The sequence below is a fragment of the Lepidochelys kempii genome, chromosome 6 (assembly GCF_965140285.1).
Source record: "Lepidochelys kempii isolate rLepKem1 chromosome 6, rLepKem1.hap1, whole genome shotgun sequence".
Taxonomy (NCBI): domain Eukaryota; kingdom Metazoa; phylum Chordata; order Testudines; family Cheloniidae; genus Lepidochelys; species Lepidochelys kempii.
The window spans coordinates 62,621,118-62,634,583 of NC_136385.1; the positions used below are offsets into that span (position 1 = coordinate 62,621,118).

At 40.7% G+C, this 13,466-nt stretch overlaps 1 protein-coding gene across 6 annotated transcripts in view; it reads left to right on the top strand.

The window, feature by feature from the left end:
- The window catches only part of FUT8 (fucosyltransferase 8), a 291,145-nt gene that overhangs the window by 140,516 nt on the left and 137,163 nt on the right, over positions 1-13,466 (top strand). Inside the window, exon 4 of one of the 6 annotated variants that reach the window (XM_073348346.2) lies at positions 11,189-11,270. The exons of the other annotated variants lie outside the window; for them this stretch is intronic. The gene's annotated coding sequence lies outside the window, so the exon portion shown is untranslated. The remainder of the gene's footprint in view (positions 1-11,188; positions 11,271-13,466) is intronic. 6 annotated transcript variants of the gene reach the window in all.

Below are 13,466 nucleotides of genomic sequence, written 5' to 3' on the forward strand. Positions count from 1 at the left end.
TTGTTTGAGGAGGAAGACACAGTTGAAACTCTTCTTGGGAGATGCCTTCCTAAATTTTTTACTTCAAATTCTGCTGTATGCCTATCCCCTGATGCTGTTGCTACTCAACAAACTAAAGCAAGAAAAATTGGTAATTATCCTCATAGAACCAGCATGGTTGAGGCACATATGGTTCCTGGATCTGATTTCCTTGTGTCTGAATCCACCTCTGTTTCCCTTTGACAGTAGACCTACTGGCCCAAGAATCAGGCACAATAATTCACCCCAATCTTTCCTTGCTATGTCTCAAGGCCTGGCTTCTTGATGTCTCTCGGGTGTAGAAAAGGATTGTTCTTTTGAAGTACAGAATATGCTGTTGAATAGTCATAGAATCATAGAATATCAGGGTTGGAAGGGACCTCAGGAGGTCATCTAGTCCAACCCCCTGTTCAAAGCAGGACCAATCCCCAACTAACTAGTCGTAAACCTTCCATAAGAAAGTCTTACCTGCAAAAGTGGAAGAGATTTCATTGCTGGAACATCCAGTTGGCAATTTCTCCCTCCAAGTCACATATCACCCACATACTTGAAAACATGCTGAATTAAACTCTAGGCTTGTCGCTGAGCTCTATCAAAGTCCAGCTGGCTGACATTACCGCCTTTCACCTATCAGTTGAAGGGTTTTCACTTCAAGGTTCATTAAGGGATTGACCAACCTTCCTCACATCAGAGAGCCTACTCCACCTGGGACCTTAATCTATTTCTCAATGTATTGAGGAACCACCCTTTAAGTCCATGGGAAGTTGTTCTGTTCTCCATCACTTGGCCAGAAGGGTAGGGGAGTTTGGGAGACTTTTGACAGATCTACCCTACATGGTATGTAACCGGGACAAGATGATTCTATGTCCCCAATCTCATTTCCTGTCCAAGATCTCCTTGGACTTGCATGTCAATCAGGACATTCAGTTGCTAGTGTTTTCCCCAAAACCTCTCACTTCAGGACAAGAAACTATTTTTCACACTCAGGACATGAGAAGAGCTGTTGCATTCTACCTCAAAAGGACCATGTTCTTCAGAGCCTATCCTAGACTCACTCTCTCTTGCAGACCAGATGAAGGGAGCCCCTCTTTCCACTCAGACTATGAAAGTGTGTGTGTATTTTGACATGTTATGAAGCTTCTGGAGTGCATCCCCAGCAAACGTGTCTTCCCATTCCACTAGGGTAGCTCTGTTGCTCTACTTAAAAACATACACGTCAGACCCGTGTAAAGCTGCCACCTAGTTGTCTATGTACACTTTTTCCTAGTTGAGATGCAGCCTTTGGTGTGGCTGTTCTCCAATCAGTATTAGAGCCATCTCCTCAGCACTCACCTCTGTAGTTGGGACACTGCTTGGGAATCACTTAAAGTGGAGCTTCCATAGGGAGAGCTACCTAAAGAAAGAGAGATTACTTATTTGTACAGTAACTAGAGTTCTTCAGGGTGTTTTATCCCTATGGGTGCTTCACTACCCTTTCTCCTTCCCCTCTTCTTTGGAGTCCTTACCTTGAATGGTTTTCATAGCTGAGAAGGAACTGGAGTGGTGTTTGGTCTGTCTTCCCCATAGGCCCTCTGATTGATTAGAGCATGAGGATATATAGGGCTCAGGCATTGACCCAGCAGATACTCTACCAAAAATCTTGGATTGAAAGTGCTTTGATGTGCAAAGTGGAGCTCCCACATGGACAAAACATCTCAAAGTCCAGTTATAGTGCATGTAAGTAACCTCTCCATTTCATAGCATTTGAAATGTATAGAGATGATACATATAAAATAGCAAACTGAAGGAAAATATGTACAATAGTCTCATGCATTTCAGTTGGTCTGTTTATGTTAAAGGAAGGAATCTTTGACATTATTATTGTATTACAGTAGGATCTAGAGCCTCCAGCTGAGATAGGGGCTTCATTGAGCGAGGCATTGTACAAAAACAATAAAAGACTGTTCTTGCTCTGAAGAGCTTATCAAAATAGAAAAGACATGGTGAAACTCAAAAAAGAATCATACAAAAAATGGAAAGTAGGTCAAATTTCAAAGGATGAATATAAAAAACCCCACAAGCATATAGGGACAAAATTGGAAAGGCCAAGCCAAAAAACAAGATTAAACTAGCTAGGGATATAAAGAGTAACAAGAAAGCATTTTACAAATATATGAGAAGCAAGAGGAAGACCAAGGACAGGATAGGTCCATTACTTAGTGAGGAGTGAAAAACAATAACAGAAAACACAGCAATGACCGAAGAGTAAAATGCCTTTTTTTTTTTTGGTTTTAGTTTTCACCAAAAAACTTAGCAGTGATTGGGTGAATAACATAATGAACATCAAAAAGAAAAAGAGGACTTATGACACCGTAGAAACTAACAAATTTATTTGAGCATAAGCTTTCATGAGCTATAGCTCACTTCATCATTTCACTACACTTCAGCTGTAGCTCATGAAAGCTTATGCTCTAATAAATTGGTTAGTCTCTAAGGTGCCACAAGTCCTCCTTTTCTTTTTGCGGATACAGACTAACACGGCTGCTACTCTGAAACCTGTCCTAATGAACATCAGTGTAACAGGGGTAGGATCTGACTCGTAGGCTATGTTTACATTACAGCCTATGTCGGCAAAGTGTATCAATATTCCACTCCCTGAGTGACATAAGTTACACTGACACAAGCATTTGTGTGCACAGTGCTACGTCAGATGGAGAACTTCTCCCGCTGACAAAGCTTATGTTGCTCGTGGAGATGCGTTTTTATGCTGACAGGAGAGCTGTCTCTCATCAGCATAGAGAGTCTTCACCAGACACACTGCAGTGACGCAGCTCTACTGGTACGGGTGTGCTGCTGAAGTGCTGTACATATAGACGTGGCCTAAAAGAGGGAAAGAAAACACTAAGAATTATTTAGACAAGTTAGAAGTCATCAGGACCTGATGAAATACATCTAAGAATACTTCAGGCACTGGCTGAAGAGATCTTTGAGAACTTGTGGAGGATAGGCAAGATCCCAGAGGAGTGGAAAAAGGCAAGTATAGTACCTATCATAAAAAGGGCAATAAGGACAAGCCATGAAATTTATAGACCAGTCAGCTTAACTTCAGTACCCAGAAAGATAGTGGAGCAAATAATAAATACATTTGTAAGCATTAAGAAGAAAATGAAGTGGTAAGTAACAGTCAATTAGCACTTGTAAAGAACAAATCACATCAGATCAACCTAATATCCTCCTTTGGCAGGGTAACAGACCTTGTGGGTAGCGGGGAAGCAGTACATGTGTTATATCTCAACTTTAGTAAGGCTTTTGATGCTGTCTCCCATGACCTTCTCATAAACACACTAGTGAAATATAACCTAGACAAATCTACTATAAGGTGGGTGTACAACTGGTTGGAAAACTGTACTCAGAGAGTAGTTATCAATGATACAAAGTCAAGCTGGAAGGGCATATTGAGTGGGGTCCTTCAGGGATTTGTCCTGGGGCCCATTCTTTTCAATATCTTCATAAATGTTTGGATAATGGCATATAGAGAGCACTTACAAAGTTTGCGGATGATACCAAGCTGGGAGGAATTGCAAGTGATGTGGAGGACAAGATTAAAATTCAAAATGATGTTGACAAACTGGAGAAATGTTCTGAAATAAATAGAATGAAATTCAATAAGGACAAATGTAAAGTATTACACTTAGGAAGGCATAGTCAGCTGCACAAATTCAAAATGGAAAATGATTGCCTTTAAGGAGTACGCACAAAAGAATCTGGGGGTTATAGTGGATCAGAAATGAAATATGAGTGAACAATGTAATACTGTTGCGCAAAAAAAAAGTGAACATCATTCTCAAATGTATTAGCATGAGTGTTGTAATCAAGACACAAGAAGTAAGTCTTCCGCTCTACTCAGCACTGATAAGGTCTCAGTTGGAGTATTGTGTCCAGTTTTGGACACCACACTTTGAGAAAGATATGGACAAATTGGAGAAAGTCAAGAGGAGAGCAACTAAAATGATTAAAGGTCTAGAAAACATCACCTATGAAGAAAGATTGAAAAAACTGGGTTTGTTAGTCTAGAGGAGTGAAGACTGAGGGGGAGGATAACAACAATCTTCAAGTATGTAAAAAGTTGCTCCCCTTAACCACTGAGGACAGAACAAGAATTGTGGGCTTAAATTGTGGCAAAGGAGATTTAAGTTAGACATTAGGAAAAACTTCCTAACTGTAAGGATAGTTAAGCACTGAAACAAATTGCCTAGGGAGGTTGTGGAATCTCGGTCATTGGAAGTTTTTAAGAACAGGTTAGACAAACACCTATCAGCGATGGTCTAGATAATAGTACTGCCTCAATGCAGGGGACAGGACTGGATGATCTATCAAGGTCCCTTCCAGTCCTACATTTCTATGAGTGAGAGAGAGGAAATATTAACCTCATTTGACAGAGGGGGCACTGAGGTATAGAGAGCTGGGATTTCACCAAATCAAAGCCAAACTTTCAAGCATTTAGCATGCACAAGTGGGTCTGGATTTTTCAAAGAGCTCTGCTCCCATTTAGGCATGTAAAATAAGGACCAGATTTTCAAAAGTGGTCAGCATGCAGCAGCTCCACCTGTGACATTTATGGGAAGATATTCAAAAGAGCCCGGCACACAACATGCTGAACTCCTCTGAAAATTTGTCCCCATTTGTGAGTGTTGAGCACTTTTTAAACTCTGACCTTAAGTGGCTTGCCCAAGGTATCCTAGGAAGTCCATGGTATACCTGCGTAATTGAATGTATCTCTTCTCAGTCCCAGTCCAGTTCCTTCACAGCAAAACCATCGTTCCTCTCTCATGTATAGATCTTTTGATGAAATAATGTTTTGGGGATTTTGCTGATGTTACAGTAGTTTCAGGATCCAGATTTTACATTTTGACAGTTTAGAAAAGCCATTCTATTACTTGACTAGGCAGCTGCGGAGACCTGGCACTATGAGCACGGTGGCCTCAAACACAGGCATCTCTGTTGCAGAGGATCTGGGAGTTGTGGGGGATCACAACCTCAACATGAGTCAACAATGCAATGCTGTTGCAAAAAAAAAGCAAATGCAATTTTAGGTTGCATTTACAGAGGCCTAGCATGCAAGTCATCAGAGGTGATAGTACCATTCTACTCAAAACTGGTGAGGCCTCAGCTGGAGTACGGTATTCAATTTTGGTCACCAGTGTATCAAAAGGATCCAGAGGCGAGTGACCAAGATGATAAAAGGGATGGAATGCAAGCCATATGAGCAAAAGCTGAAGGAACTGGGTATGTTTAGTTTGGAAAAAAGGACATGAGGGGGGATGACGACATGACGGTCTTCAAATACTTGAAAGGCTGCCATAAAAAAGATGGAGAAAAGTTAGGGTTGCGAACCCTCCAGGATTGGCTGGGACTCTCCAGAAATGAAAGATGAATCTTTAATTAAAGATTATGTTGTGTGATGAGACTTCCAGGAATATGTCCAACCAAAATTGGCAACCCTAAGAAAAGTTGTGTCTCTTGCCGCAAAGGGAACAGGACAAGAGGCAATGGCTTGAAACTGCAGCATAGCAGATTTAGCAGCTTCACAATTGTAAGAACAGTAGGACAGTGGAACAGATGCCTTGGGAGGTTGTGGAAGCTCCTGCACAAAAGGTTTTCAAAAGGACGCTGGATAGCCATCTGTTCTTCATGGTTTAGACCCAACAAATCCTGCATCTTGACAGGGGGTTAGACTAGAAGACCCTTGCGGTGCCTTCTAACCCTGTGGTTCTCTGATTCTACCTGATGCCAATCCAAGTTGTTTATAAAGTCCTCCCCCTGTTTGTAGCACACCAGAGGTTCTCCAAAAAAGACAAACAAAAAAGAGGTCCTTTTCTCTGTCTTTCCCTTGTGAGACATGAGACTTACTGTAAAAGAAAATAAAGGCAAAGGTGGCTTGTCTCTTGAAGTCTTTCTGGGGTCAGTCTTTTAGGGCTTGGCTTAGCTGCTGCTCTACAGTATTTAATTAGGGTCTACCTCCAGGCCCATCTCTTCGGGGCACCCTGCTTGACAGCTGGTCCATGCAGTTTCCAGGATGGTTAGTCCTGTGACTGGCTTCATCATGGCTGAGGTATGGCAGTTGTCTTGTTCACTGACCCTTCCTGTGGCAGGTAATCCTGTTGCCGTTCCCCTTTTTAAGCTCCACCCCTCCAGGCAGAGCAAGCCTTAGAGGTGAGCTTTCTTAGGGCTGAACGAGCCCAGAAGAGCTTGTTAATCTGTCCTCCACCAGAGTGAGGGCGTGCCCCATCACTCCCTCAGCCAGTTGACCCTTCATATTGGCTCTGTTGGGGACCATAGAATCCCTACATGAGACATCCTGGATCCATCCAGGAATCTCACCATACCTCCCTCACGCAACACCTACTGGCTCCATCAGAGTATGAGGCAGGAGTGATTGAACTGGATCCACAGGGACCAATGGATGTTTCATCATCCCCATCTGGTCTTAACAAGAAGACTGATGAGTCTCTACACTCATTGAAAGTCTTCAGACCAACTCTCTGCTCTCTCAGCATTTAAATCTCGGTTCCAAAAACGCCATAAACAGGTGTACAAGCCAAGACTGTCTCCCCAACCATTCTACTGCCAGTCATCATTCGAGCCACCATGCAAACGTCAGAGCATACAAAGGCCTAAATACAGCTGCCTTTACCACAACTACAACTATCCAGCCCCATCCACCGTCCGGGAGATTTTTCCTGGGACGATCAAGAACCGCCTACCCCTATTGACGATGACATCTACTGCTGCCTCAACCTTTGTTGTCTGCCCCACCCTTTTTGCCCATAATTGGAGGACAATCACAACAGACAAGTGGGTACTATTAATCATCCACTGTGGCTATTCTATAAAATTCTCAGCCTCTCTTCAGGAACTGCTCTAATGGGGAGATTCTTTGTCGGGGGGCAGATTCTCTCCTCCAACAAGGTTCATAGAACAAGTACCAAATCAGTACCAAAAGAAAGAGTTCCACTCTCCATATTTCATAGTCCCCAAGAAAAATAGAGGATGGAGACCCATTCTTGACTTTCAGCAATTAAATGTTTTTATTTGCAAATCAAAATTACGAATGGTAATGTTGGCATCAAGGATCTCCTACCTACAGGAGGTTAATTTGGTTCATGGCTCTTGACATGCAAGATGCTTATATTCTTGTGGACAGTCATCTGTCCCACAGAAGTTTCCTCAGGTTTATGGTAGGACAATAACACTATCTGTTCAAAGTACTCCTGTTCAGCATAGCTACAGCACCCAGGGTCTTCACATAGGTCTTCTCAGTAGTGAGGGCCCAGATGAGATTTCAGGCCCATACAATTTTTCCGAATCTTGATGACTGGCTCCTAATGGGTTGTTCCAGTGAGAACGTCCAGTCAGTGACTCTGTCCTTGCTCCATCTTCTGGCAGCTTTGGAGGCCAGGGTGCAAATCAGCCTCCTAAAGCTGAGAGCACACGGTCCAGTTTTCAACTAGAATTTATAATCCCTATTCCATGATGAGATATCTTTGAGCTATAATGTATCTTAATTCAAGCTATATTTAGATAGGCTTTTTCCTCAAAAAGCATTTTATCAAAAAAATCTGATTTAAATAAAAAAAATCCAATTTTTTTATTTTTATTTTTTTAAATCATTGTTTTTCTATCCACCCTGGTTTATTGCTTTAATGTATAGTAGCTTTCTGGTATGTGGTTTTCTGGGTGATACATCCAAGCAGATCCTGAATGGTGTCTTAGCATAATTTTTATGTCAATGTTTTGCCTTCTCTTTAATACTGTCTAAATTAAGTTTGTGCCACTAACTACTTTTTTTGTTCTCCACATGTAGCAGTAAGTAAATGATGATTTGGGCTTCCTTTCCTGAAATATTAGTTACCCCTCAATGGATCCGTTATAGTAAGGGCAGTGTACTTCTAATGAATTATAATAGCAGATACTTTTCATTATTTTTCTGCTTCATTAAATGTTACTGCATATTCTATGCTGATTTTTTTAACAGATCTTAATACATTCAAGATCACGTTAAACCTGAAAATGATGGCTTAAATATAGGTAAAATTTATTTTCAATTAAAAATTTGCCTTTACCAATATTCTATCCATTATTTTACAGTACAACTATTTTGAACCTAAAAACTGTTTTCTTAATTTTTCTCATTAGTTTAAAAACATTTTGTAATAACCAAAATAATTTACAAGGATGGACAGGAAATCTTCATAAGTGTCTTTATCTTCTTTGATATATGAAATATGTGCTACCAAACCTGTCGCAGGTCTCTTGTGTCTCCAATAAAAGGCTCCAGGGAAGATTTCACAGTTGGCTACTGAGTCAGTCTGAGTTTTCAAAGGATTTATGCAACTAGGTTCTTGGGCATTTTCTGCAGCTTGCTTATGTTAAGTCTTTTTATTCATAGGTTGGGAGATGTGTCGTTTTGGCAGTGTCAAAGTTTGACTCAGACTCACAATTTATCAGACCACTCTGTTTTATTAGCAAAGCTGCTCTGCTAATACATTTAGAAGTGAGCCCCCCGAGTGAGGCTTGTGTCTCTTAATTTATACAGTTTTTGGAGAACAAGTTAAAGAGAAGTTATAGACAAAAGAAGAAAAAAGATTTTAGTCACCACCCCTCGAGATCCCTGAGACCAGTCACGTATCTTCAATTACCTGCCACCCTTAACAATCTCCTTTAACAGCTTCCAGTTAACTTAAATAATTGCCCTTCACACCTTCCATTCTGATGCCTGCTTCTTAGACGTGTTGGCTCTATCTTAATTGCTTCTCCATTCAAAAGCTAACTGTCCCTATGTGGTTTCAGAGGAACAGCCGTGTTAGTCTGTATTCGCAAAAAGAAAAGGAGTACTTGTGGCACCTTAGAGACTAACCAATTTATTTGAGCATGAGCTTTCGTGAGCTACAGCTCACTTCATCAGATCTCCCTCAGATACTTTGTAACATGTTTTGGCATGCCCTCTCATATACAATGTATCCAGCATGTCCCCTTATACAATGTTATACTTCCACAATGTTATACTTCCACAGCAGCTAGGTAGTAGATTGGACATTTGTCCTTTTTTGTTTGTTTGTTTTTTGTTAAAGCCCAGAAAGGTTTCTACTGTTGAAAAGGGATTTGGAAATGTTCCTCACTAGGAAAGGAGGAGACTTTGGAAGCTATGGAGGAGGGGATATGTTAAGTCAGTCATTTGTCAGGTGAAAATAAAATTGTGGAGTGTCATGTACACTGTTTTTTCCTTTATATGTTGAAAGGGAAAAGGAGATGAAGGAATGTAGTCTGTCATTACACCTAGTTAATGAGATGTGTGTGTATCTAGGTATCTTAAATAAGGTTTACTTCACTGGACGTTTCCTTGTTTTTCAAAGATTGCATTAGGTGGTTTTACACTTAAGCAACCCTGATGTAAACCTATAAATGTTTTGCTGAGATTTCTTTTGGTAGAGGCCATACTGTGCAGAGGGAAGACAGGGACTGGGTAGGCAGTGGGGCTGGGGGAGAGTAAAGTTTCCTGTTAATATGAAATGGTTTGTAGTTGTAGGTGTGGAGAATGATTGAGCAGCGTATGGAGGGGTGTGTGGGTGTGCGTATATTTAGAGAGAGAGAGAGAGAGAGACTCTCTCTGGAATGCTCCAGTACCCTGTTGTATCATTCTTTTGGGAGTGGGAAATATTTGCCATTTGTGACACTGTGTGTGAAGTCCAAGAAAGTAATTTGAAGAAATCCCTTAATTATTGTTAGCTTCTTTACTTTTCACTGTGCAGCTGGAAACATAATGAGAGGCAATTCTTCAGTTTCCAGTATGATCTGTCAATTATCGTTTTCACAGTTTTGGGGTATCTATGCTTGAACTGTTCCATGGTCTCCTCAAGGAATGCCCTCTCAGATCTCAGGCCTCTAGCTATCACCTCTCTGTGCAGGGATCCAGGCCCCTCTCGACCAGGGGTTTAGTCTTGCAGACCTCTTGGACTCCACTGCATTTATCCCAACAAGTCTGACTCAAGTCCAGCCCCTGCGCTTTGTGTTCTCTCCAAAGGCTATGGCCAATGTATGTCAGTGGTTAGTTGTAACCAAGCAGCAATTCCAAAGCAGGGTACATTTTTTTTAAGGACAAAAGTATACAGAGATAACATATAAAACAATAAACGGATCTAAACACATAATTAAACTTACCAGAGACCCCTTATCAATCCTTATGAGAGTTGCTGATAGGTTTCAGAGTCTTTCAAACTACTCTCTAAGGTTTCAGAGTAACAGCCGTGTTAGTCTGTATTCGCAAAAAGAAAAGGAGTACTTGTGGCACCTGAGAGACTAACCAATTTATTTGAGCATGAGCTTTCGTGAGCTACAGCTCACTTCATCGGATGCATGCCGTGGAAACTGCAGCAGACTTTATTTATACACAGAGAATATGAAAAAATACCTCCTCCCACCCCACTGTCCTGCTGGTAATAGCTTATCTAAAGTGATCATCAGGTGGGCCATTTCCAGCACAAATCCAGGTTTTCTCACCCCCCCCCCCACAAATTCACTCTCCTGCTGGTGATAGCCCATCCAAAGTGACAACTCTTTACACAATGTGCATGATAATAAAGTTGGGCCATTTCCTGCACAAATCCAGGTTCCCTCACCCCCCTCCCAAAAACCACACACACAAACTCACTATCCTGCTGGTAATAGCTCATCCAAAGTGACCATTCTCCCTACAATGTGCATAATTAAAGTGGGCCATTTCCAGCACAAATCCAGGTTTTCTCACATCCCCCCCACCCCCATACACACACAAACTCACTCTCCTGCTGGTAATAGCTCATCCAAACTGACCACTCTCCAAGTTTAAATCCAAGTTAAACCAGAACATCGGGGGGGGGGGGTGTAGGAAAAAACAAGAGGAAATAGGCTACCTTGCATAATGACTTAGCCACTCCCAGTCTCTATTTAAGCCTAAATTAATAGTATCCAATTTGCAAATGAATTCCAATTCAGCAGTTTCTCGCTGGAGTCTGGATTTGAAGTTTTTTTGTTTTAAGATAGCGACCTTCATGTCTGTGATTGCGTGACCAGAGAGATTGAAGTGTTCTCCGACTGGTTTATGAATGTTATAATTCTTGACATCTGATTTGTGTCCATTTATTCTTTTACGTAGAGACTGTCCAGTTTGACCAATGTACATGGCAGAGGGGCATTGCTGGCACATGATGACATATATCACATTGGTGGATGTGCAGGTATACGAGCCTCTCTTGGTTATCAGGTTGTGTTAGAATGTAGCCAAAGAAGCACCCCCTTCAGTTCAAGCTCAACTTTTAAACCCCCAATCCCCATCTTTGTTTCCAGGCTTCCTGAAAGAGGTAAAACCAGTTGCTACCCGTGTTCCCCCGGGGATAAGGCTTCAAAGGCTCAGTATCTGCATAATCAGCCCTGGGACTTTGCATTATTTGTCTCCTAATCATTCCAGATTCAACATGGACCCCACCCACTGAGCCAGAAACACACAAACACATAAAAAACTTATTGATACAAATGTCTATGAATATTTTATGGGTTCCTATTGTCTGGCCCATCTTGATATAATAGTCGTTGAAGTTTTTCATGCTTTCCACAGCTGGCTCAAACATACAGATAGTATTCATAAAGGTAAATGTAATAGTCTCAAGATATGCCTGTGTTTGTCATATCTTTCACAGTCAGCATTTACTCCTTGAATTAGTGTTGCTACACAGACCTCGTTTTGAGAGAACCATTGTATTACATGAATAGCAGTTGCAATTTGGAGATGTGATGGACACAAAAGAAATGGCAATTTCTTCTTTGAAGTTGTCTATGCTTGTACCACTTTGCTTTACCACAGCAGCCCTGGTGTGGAGCTGCAGAACTGGCTTGATAATAGAGCTGGTAGGAAACCAAAATTTTCATTCCAAATTGGAATGAAAAGCGAAAATTTTCTGTGAAATGAAAACTCTGAAATGAAAGGGGTTTTTTTGGAACTTTTTTAACGTTTTGTTTTGATAATGTCAAAATATTATTATTGAACATAGCATATCAAATATAATATAATACTATTTTAATATAAAAGTTAAAATGAAATCAAAGCAATACAGTAGAAACGGAACATTTTTATCTTCTCACAATACTTTGACCTTATAAAAATGAGATAAAAAAGCTGAAATGATTTTCAGTCAGCTCTGTTGAATATCCATTGGTGTGGTGTTTGACTAGCTCCATCGGAGGATGATGTCAGTGCCCTACTCTCTGTAAGGTTTCAGAGTAACAGCCGTGTTAGTCTGTATTCGCAAAAAGAAAAGGAGGACTTGTGGCACCTTAGAGACTAACCAATTTATTAGAGCATAAGCTTTCGTGAGCTTGTAGCTCACGAAAGCTTATGCTCTAATAAATTGGTTAGTCTCTAAGGTGCCACAAGTCCTCCTTTTCTTTTTACTCTCTGTAAGGAAATGCACGTCCCACCCAACTGCCTCAGTATTTTTGTTGCAGCAGAGATCTAATGGAACTTGGCTCTAAGGTCTTCAAGCTAGTTAATTTAATTCTAGTTTGTTCTTCTGGTAGTTGTTAATGGTTTAGTTAGTATAGGTTAGCTTCAAATAGATTATCGCCTTACTTTTGGTATTATCCTAAAAACAAATAGATATACTAGTGTACAGCTTTAAATATTTTTGGTCAACATAGCTATTTATAGATTTTATCTAATGCTTTTTAGCTGTTATATATAAGTTATTTATTAAAATGAGCATTCTCTTTATTCATGGAATTGTCTAAACCATATGGCAATAAGGCATTACAGTTTCTGTAAAGCTTGCTAATTATACCACTTGAAAATGTGGCAAGCTTTTTCTGTTAAAAAAAAACAAATTACCAGTGGTATTTCTTATTGTTTCCATACTGCCATGAAATAATTTGGTTTTTATTTCAGCACTTGGAATGGATTTTTTGTGTGTGGAAACAAAGATTTTAGAACTTGGTTTAATAAACCTTCTCATTAAAATTAAGATAATACGGTCAATGTTCTTGTAGAAATATTGTATCATTAACTGTTGTTCTCTCTCATGCACTCCAGTAACTAGGTGATAGGCATAGCATGAAATCCTGACTCCATTAAAGTCAATGGCAAAACTCCTATTGATTTCAGTGGGGCAAAGATTTCACCATAGGTGTTTCAGGTATTTGGAAGTATTTGGTTTTTATAAATACCAAGAATGGATAAGAATTAGGGCTGTCTAAGGGCATGGCTACGCTTGCAGATGTAGAACACTTTGAGTTAAACCAGCCTTCGCAGAGCGCAGTAGGGAAAGTGCTGCAGTCTGTCCACGCTGACAGCTTCAAGCGCACTGGCATGGCCACATTTGCAGCACTTGCAGCGGCATCGGCAGTGGTGCATTATGGGCAGCTATCCCAGCATGCAAGTGGCT